This window comes from Mirounga angustirostris, unplaced genomic scaffold (assembly GCF_029215605.1).
Source record: "Mirounga angustirostris isolate CCGP_5_RB_7025 unplaced genomic scaffold, mMirAng1.0.hap1 SCAF_9, whole genome shotgun sequence".
NCBI lineage: Eukaryota > Metazoa > Chordata > Mammalia > Carnivora > Phocidae > Mirounga > Mirounga angustirostris.
The window spans coordinates 77538260-77546409 of NW_026991717.1; the positions used below are offsets into that span (position 1 = coordinate 77538260).

General features: G+C 37.0%; 1 pseudogene; it reads left to right on the forward strand.

Moving 5' to 3' along the window:
* The first annotated feature begins 1059 nt into the window (after nucleotides 1-1059).
* Nucleotides 1060-1141, forward strand: LOC123862797 (U4 spliceosomal RNA; annotated as a pseudogene).
* The last annotated feature ends 7009 nt before the right edge of the window (nucleotides 1142-8150 follow it).

Genomic DNA, 8150 nt, shown 5'->3' on the forward strand with positions numbered 1-8150 from the left:
AGCCTGAAAATCCAGCCAAAACTAAAGCTTCAACATTTAAAGAAGATTGGTACTTGGAAAGCTATTCACTAGTGCAGTGTTCCAGCCTGGAAAGGTGGAAAATAAAATGCTGTTTACAAGTTTTCTCTGGTTATATAAAATGTGTTGTGCATGTGATATCTAAATTTAAAGTAACATGATTTAAACTACACTACGTGATGAAGAGTCCTCTGAGGTCACTAAAGCTTTGATTTTCCAGTTAGCTTATTTTATAGCTAGTGCTTTGGAAGCCATCAGGTCCATAACGAGATAGATCAATCAGATTGTTTTTATTGGTCTACTGCGTACCATACACTATGCACAGCAGTATTCATTGAATCAGACTGCTTGGGAACAGCAGCTTTAACCTTGAGACTAGAGCAGAGAAAATAACAGCTTCAAAATTAAATCTCCATGAATTATATATATTCTTATATAAAATTGAATTTTTAAACAGTGTCAATTGAAATCCATTGGTAATGAACCAAGTACGGTTATTTCAAAGAGGAATTGTGGTCAAAACATCACACGTTCACTGATTTAAAATAGCTTTCTAAACTTGATATTCAAACATCAGACTTTGCAGTGGTACAAAGAAACCCAGGTTTGTAAAATGGCCTCAGTAATACACTATTTTAAAGGTAAAGTAAAAAGAAATAGATGACCTCCAGAAGTTGCTTCAGATGCCTATGATTTTACATTTGTTTATCCCCTTTCAAAAAAGAATCTAAGGTAAATTAAAAGAGCTAAGGTAAGCCAGTCATACAATAAATGGCACACTCATGGGATTCAACAGATGTTAATTATTTTCTCCAGATTTTTGAGAAAGCTCAAAAGTTGATATTAAAAAAAAAAATCAATAAATTGCCTGACCTACTGGCTTCCTAAGTACAAATCCTTAGCTGCATCAATGTTCAGTTTCTTCCGCAAAAATTCAATTGGCAATCAAGGGGAAACTGGAGAAATTGGTGCAAGGATCACAAAGCAGAAATAGCATCCTCAAGACAAGGTTAGGAGTTCACATTACAATATCTAAGTATAAGCTTTGCGCAGTGGCAGTATCGTAGCCAATGAGGTTTATCCGAGGCGCGATTATTGCTAATTGAAAACAATATCTAAGTATAAACAGGGGTAGAATTCTTATCCAAAGGATCTGACCTGTGGAATGCAGAGATGGAATGAGAGTCTGTGGAGTTGAGGACTCACAGGTGGCTGAGACTTCTTCAGTTCTAAACAAGTCCTCCAAGTTGAAGTAATGTACACCCAAACTTGTCATTTAGGGAAAAATTAAATCTTTTAAGTTAGCTGGTAAGGAATTAACCAGTGGCCAGTACCTTAGAGAAAAAGCTAAAATTCATGGTGCAGCTCCCATCTTAGCAGGCAGCTCGATGCAAATCCGGAACTAGTAAACAAGTACTTGGCTCCAAGGAGACTTCATAGAATACACCATTGTGGTTGAGAAACCAAATTCCAAAATACTCATGATGCATACAAGTAGTGTACATAATTCCAAATATAGTATGAATTTGGTTTACATTAACCCAGGCATGGGGGAAGCTGAAATTTCACGATGGTCTCTCAGACCTCATCAACAAGGCTGGGGCAAACACAGAGCTATCATAGAGTTGCCCAGAGCACTAAACTGTCAAGATTCTCCTGTCCCATCTGATACCATGACCGGAACTAACAGTTTCTTATGATAATGTTCAGACATTCCCAAGGCTTACCTCTCAGCCTCTGTCAGGAAGAATTTCACTAAGACATACTCTCAATATTTCAAGGCCTCAGAATTAAAACATTCTAAATTTTTGACTAGACTGACAAGGGGTGAAAAATTATATTCAACTTGCAGATGAGATAAAATTTTTTCTGCTTCATCTTGCTTTTTTTCCCTTCTCTGCCACCAGATTATAAATTCCACAAGTGCAGAGCCAAGTCTATTATATCCACCATTATACACCCGTAACCTAGTAGATGCTCATCTAATATTTATAGAATGGTAAATGTATGAAGAGATGGAAAAATGTTGCTGCTGAATTAAAAAATAAATAAATAAACCTGCTCTTGAGTTTTTCGGGGCAACTCTTAGTGACTCTCTTTTCCTATAGCAATCTCTTTAAAATAGCCCTTCACAACTTGGCACCAACTTGGTTTTTTGGTGTTATCTTTTGCAACATTTTTTTATGCTTCCTGGTATTCACTGAAAATATTCAATATTTTTCTACATTAAATGCTTTTCTTACAATAAAGCAAGCACCAAACACTTGTTGAGAAAATCCTGTGACTACTATTTGCGATAAGTTATCAAATCATCTTTTTTAGTCTCCCCTGCTATACTGTGATTTTGTTAGACCAGTAATAGGGTCTTAAATTAATCTCTGGCTTTCTCCAAGCCTAACTCAGTATCTTCTACATGGTGGGTATTCAAAAAAATATTTGTGGATTGAAAGATGAATAATAATACTTTCACTAGGTACTAGTGTAAGATAACAACAGTAATTAATAATTTGACCAAATAAAATCTATGGTTTTATTCAATACAATAGAACTACCAATTGTGAGCTGAGACATTGGGGTCTTAAAGAAGGACCAATAAATAGCTAGAGGCAAAACATATGGTCAAAGTCACAGAATGATGGCGTCTAAGGACCACTGTCTAAACAGAAGGTATCTCGTTGGCATTTTTCTTCAAACTTCTCTGAGCCTGTGGTATTATGGCAAGGAGACCGCGAGACATATTCATAGAGCTCGCAGCATATAAGGAAGTAACCGTGACAGCTGCAATTTAAACCAGCCTTGGGGCAAAACTTAGGGATAAAAGAGAAGCATGCTTAACAAAGCTTCATATTTAAGAAAAAGTCCCCCAAAGTGCACAAAATGCACAATTGGGTAAAACTAAGTTTTATAATAGATACTTGTCCATAGAAACTGACAGGGAGTTTATGATGGAAGAAAATGGTCCATGCATTTTCTATGACTCAGACATCATTCCTCTCTGCCCTCTTTGCTCTGAGCCATGGGGTTATTTGGTGACAGAGAATGCAAATCAGAAAGAGACACTGCTCACCAGAGCAAGACACCCTAATGTGGCGGGTGTCCTCAGGTATGTTCACAAAGTAGGGAAAGGTGCTACCATGGAATGATTCCTTCAACTGATGTTCTCTGTGACTCCTGAGTTTAATCCAGTTCAAGAAATATTTATTGACTACTTATCATGCAGCATACACTGAAGCAGCTTTGTATAACAGTAAAGTAGGCAAAAATAGCTTGCAGATACAAACTTCAGCTTCAATCCATGCCTCAACACATTAGCTGCATGAGTTCTTTTAATAATAATGGTAATAATAATGACAGCATTTTTTGCGGAGTTACTAATCACCAGACACTGTGCTAAGGGTTATATAATTTAATACTCATAACCAACTAATGAGATAGATACTATGATTATGATCCCTCTTGTAGAAATGAGGAAATTGCAGCCTAAACAGGTGAACTAATTTTCCTGATGTGACACAATTAATACATAACAAAGCTGGGATGTGAATTCATGCAATCTGACTCTACACACAAGATCTTAATCATCACTTTATATTATTTCCCAATTCATTTATAATTTCTGGTACTGTTTCCTCATCTGAAAAAAGAAAACTGATAGAAAAAACTTCCTTGCTGCATTATCATGAAAATTAAAAATACTGTAATTTTAATGACAGGAATAAGGTACAGAAAGGATCTAATATAGCAGAGTCACTAAATTATCTCCATTATAATTCAGTATTATATTTTCCATTGATTTTTCCCATTCTTGAAATTTCACATACTTCATGGCTTAAACTATACAATTTAAAATACACTTACACTATCTTTTTAAGTTTTTTTTTTACTTGAGTATAGTTGAACCTCAATGTTGTATTAGTTTCAGGTGTGCAGAGAGATTCAACTTCTCTATACATTATGCTATGCTAACAGGTGTAATGACCATCTGTCACCATACAACACTATTACAATACTATTGAGTATATTCCCTATGCTGTACCTTTTTTTCCTGTGAGTTATTCATTCCTGAACAGGAAGCCTGTACCTTCCACTCCCCTTCACCCGTTTTGTCCATCCCCCACCCCTCTACCCTCCGGCAACCATCAGTTTTTTCCCTGTATTTACAGGTTCGATCTGCCTTTTGTTATTTGCTTGTTTTTTATTCATTTGTTTTGTTTTTTAGATTCTACATAGAATTTACTCCTATACTATTTTGCCTTACTTGCTAATATTTTCAGCACATTATAGCCTTCTTTTCCTACATGGTTAATTAATATATTTATGGATGAAACCGTAACTCATATAGCATACACCCCACTTAATTTAGCCACTCTCAGTTAAACTTACCTTCAATTCATTTCTCTATTGCCTTCTGACTGATTTGTGGGATCTGGGTTCTTGATGTGCCGAGTACGCATTTCTCCACTATACAAATAAGCCATCACACTCAATCTTTCCATTTGGATGGCTGCCCTAAGGCCTAAATTTGTAGGACAGGAAAGACTGGCCAATCCATTTGATGACCATGATGCACGGTCTCAGGCATGCATAGTTTTTGGGCCAGAACCCATTGCCCACCACCTGGCCGGGCAAGGCACCTCTGCACTGTGAATCTGATAGGGAACGGGGTGTACAGTGGGTGTACGAATCATCCAGGGAGCACTGGGGTCTGTACCATCGGTAGTGTGAGCCAGACTCCTCACGGACAAGTCTGCAACCTGGACCCTCAACACCCAGAGCATCCAAGTGATTCTGATCTCAGGACTCCACTTACCAGCCTTAAGTAGATCTCCTGTGATCCTTCAAGATCAGGTGTCCACTGGGAGGGGAGTTCTCACCTGTAGCACCTCAAGCCTGATTCTGCCATCCTCTGAACTCCCCTGACCATCCCAGTCCATCCCCTCCCTGCCGCTCCGTTAGGACCTGCATTTCTCCCACACACCTGAGGCCACATAGCGCACCCTGGGGGGCTCCACCTGTGCCTTGCTTGCCTTCCTGGGAAACTCCATGTTCCACTGGCCCAACCACGCCCCAGCCTGGGCCGTGGGCGTCCCCATGGTGTTCAAAAGAAAAAAAAAAAAAATACCTGAATCATGTTCACCAAAAGCAGTTTTGGTAATAAAGATATATTTGATATCTAGTTGCTTAATTCCTACTTCTGTTAGGTTGGTTCTAATCTCCAGATAGGTAAAGGGGGAGGGGTTAAATATTAAATCTTTAACCACCCCCCCCCCACCATCCACATCTAACTAGAATACTTTTTACTGCATGCTTGTGGCTTAAAAACTACATTTGAAATTTGGAACTACATTTGAAACTACATTACTACTTCAATAGCTGACAAATAATAATTGTAACTTTTTTTGCTTTTGCTTATTGCAAAATCTGTCTTGTTTCTCACTATGCTAAAAAATGACTTAGGTAAGAGTATCTGCAAAGTTCTTAATACATAACTGGTATTTAATCAATCTAATTTCCTTTTTTTCCCATTCTAGGTATAAAACATAGTTTTTAGTACAAAAAAAAAAACAGTTTTGTTTAAAATGGCTGGCTAACCAAGTGTGCTTGAAACTCACATCTTTGTTTTGTTCTCACAATGTTTATCTCACATGGAAAGCTTTTTAAATCTTTTGGCATGCTTTATAACCAGGAGTTCCTTTGTATGAATCATGGTTAATGGTAAGGTGCAGTTGTAAACAATCTGTATCAATTAGTTCAACAGCAAGATCCTGTGAGAAGCTGCCATTTGCCTTCTCTGAACATCCAATAGACATCTGGGTTCTTTTGCAAATTCTCAGTCCAGCTTGCTTCCAGTTTGAACTTCTGTATTTCCAACGTTAAAAAGTTGAGAACTGTACTTCTGAGACCCTTTTCAAATAGGCTTCTGGAGTCTAATTAGTTCCCACCAATTAGATAGCTGAACACAATATTTGGAAGGTAAAAATAACTCGGGAGCTTGCTTCCTGCCACTTTCTCTATTGCTGCTACTAAAATAGTTCATGGACATGTTCATTTTTGGTGCAGTGTTCCAATCTTAAGCTTCATGGGTAACAAAGACCTGATTGCCGCGGTGGTGACAGGATTCAGCCTCCTGGTGAACGGTCAGTGGCTACCTGGGAATCAAGAGGAAGCTGGAACAGTAGTGTTAGTTTTCAATACCTGGACTGGAGCTGTAGTGGAGTCCTAAGCTGATCGGTTTCAATACTGTCCTCACATTTCACTTTCCCGAGTAACTGTAGCATATATTTCTGAGTGTCCTTGGAGGACCAACCTAAAGCTTCATTCAAGTCCTCCATTTATTTTATAATCATTCAATTTTTAATATTAAATGACTTTCTGTTTAAAATTATAGCAGTATTTTCTGATTCCTGAAATGATCCTTGACTGCTACAAAACTTCTCAAGTTTAATTCTTGAGTCTGTGCTGATTTTGCAGAATTAAAGACTTATTTTCTAAAGCACTTTCATTTTTTATATATTTTGGCACTACTCTGAAAAGCCTGAAAGGACTATTTTTCATTCAATACTTTAGATTTGTAAGTGAAATGTCATGGATGGGTCATTATAGCAAGAAATTACCTAATAGTCTATTTCTACTATCACAGGTGTATAGAATTTGGAGTCAGACATTATTGATGGACATACAAGTTGTGCATAATTTAACAGGCATTAAATATAAAATTAGCAGATATGGATAGATTTTTATATAACCACATATAATGTTTTAAGTGTTAATAACATTAAATGTTAATAAATGTATCTTCTATCAATTTTTTAAGGGTTACAGGAACCCAAAGACATTCAAATTTCATCAATAAAATAACTTTATTAAAAAGAGACTAGCAGAAAGGTTATTTAGCTTTGAAAGGATCAGAACCTATCCTTTACAAAAGAAAGAGAATGCTCCTATATACACATATTTTTTCTAGCTGCTACATTTTTGGGGCCATTTCTGATGCTAACAGAACCAGATGTCAGCTGCTAGAAAAGCAAACCAAAATAATGGAATTTTTAAAACCCTGAGTGAGGGCGCCTGGGTGGCTCAGTCGTTAAGCGTCTGCCTTCAGCTCAGGTCATGATCCCAGGGTCCTGGGATCGAGTCCCACATCGGGCTCCCTGCTGGGCAGGAAGCCTGCTTCTCCCTCTCCCACTCCCTCTGCTTGTGTTCCTGCTCTCGCTCTCTCTCTCTCCGTCAAATAAATAAATAAAATCTTTAAAAAAAAAAAAAAGAAAAAACTGAGCAAAAAGCAAAACAAGGCAATAGGCAATGAAAAGAGTACGGGTGGGAGGAAGAGGGGAATAAATTCAATCAAAACTTGAAACACATCTGTATCTTTGAACCGTCTTTGCCCTAGCCATGGTCAATGAGCTCATAGGATCTTAGTTAATTTTAACTGATTTGGTGTTATTTAGAATATTCTTTTTCATCATACCATCTCTTATCTAAAGTTAACAAGACTATACTCCACATAATTTAGCTTTGGTTAGGTTATTATAGTTAATGGGTAGAAACAATCAATAGAATTCCTATGATGAAAGACATCTCTCTATAGATGTAAATCAAAGTTTGAAACATCTTTTTGCATTTTTTTCCTGATTTAAATATAACCTGAACTTTATCAAAACGGTAGTATGAATACAGAATAGACTGAAACCTGAGATCAGATTTTATATGTAAACCAAGAGTCCATCAAAGGAAAAGGTAAGTACAATGTAAAACAGACATATTTGTGATTTGCAGCATTAAGGAGGTTTATTCATCAAGGTTTTACAATCATTACTGAGTTTATTTTTCATAGAATGGCTAGAATGTGTTCCACTTGTTATATATTGATTGGTTACTTTTTATATTTCATTACAATAACATGTTAGGAAATAGATTTCCAACATTTTATGTTGCTGAGTAAATTGCAAGCTGCCAGAGCCAGGAGATCTTCTAATACAAATTTCAAGATTCTGCAAATATAGAGACTGTATTTAGGTTTATTTTAGAAACAAGATTGCAGGGTCTAGACAGGGTGAAATAGGGTTCTAAAGGACAAAAATTTGGACCTGAGGTAGCCAATCACCTTGTCACTCTTCCAAGACATTTTTCCC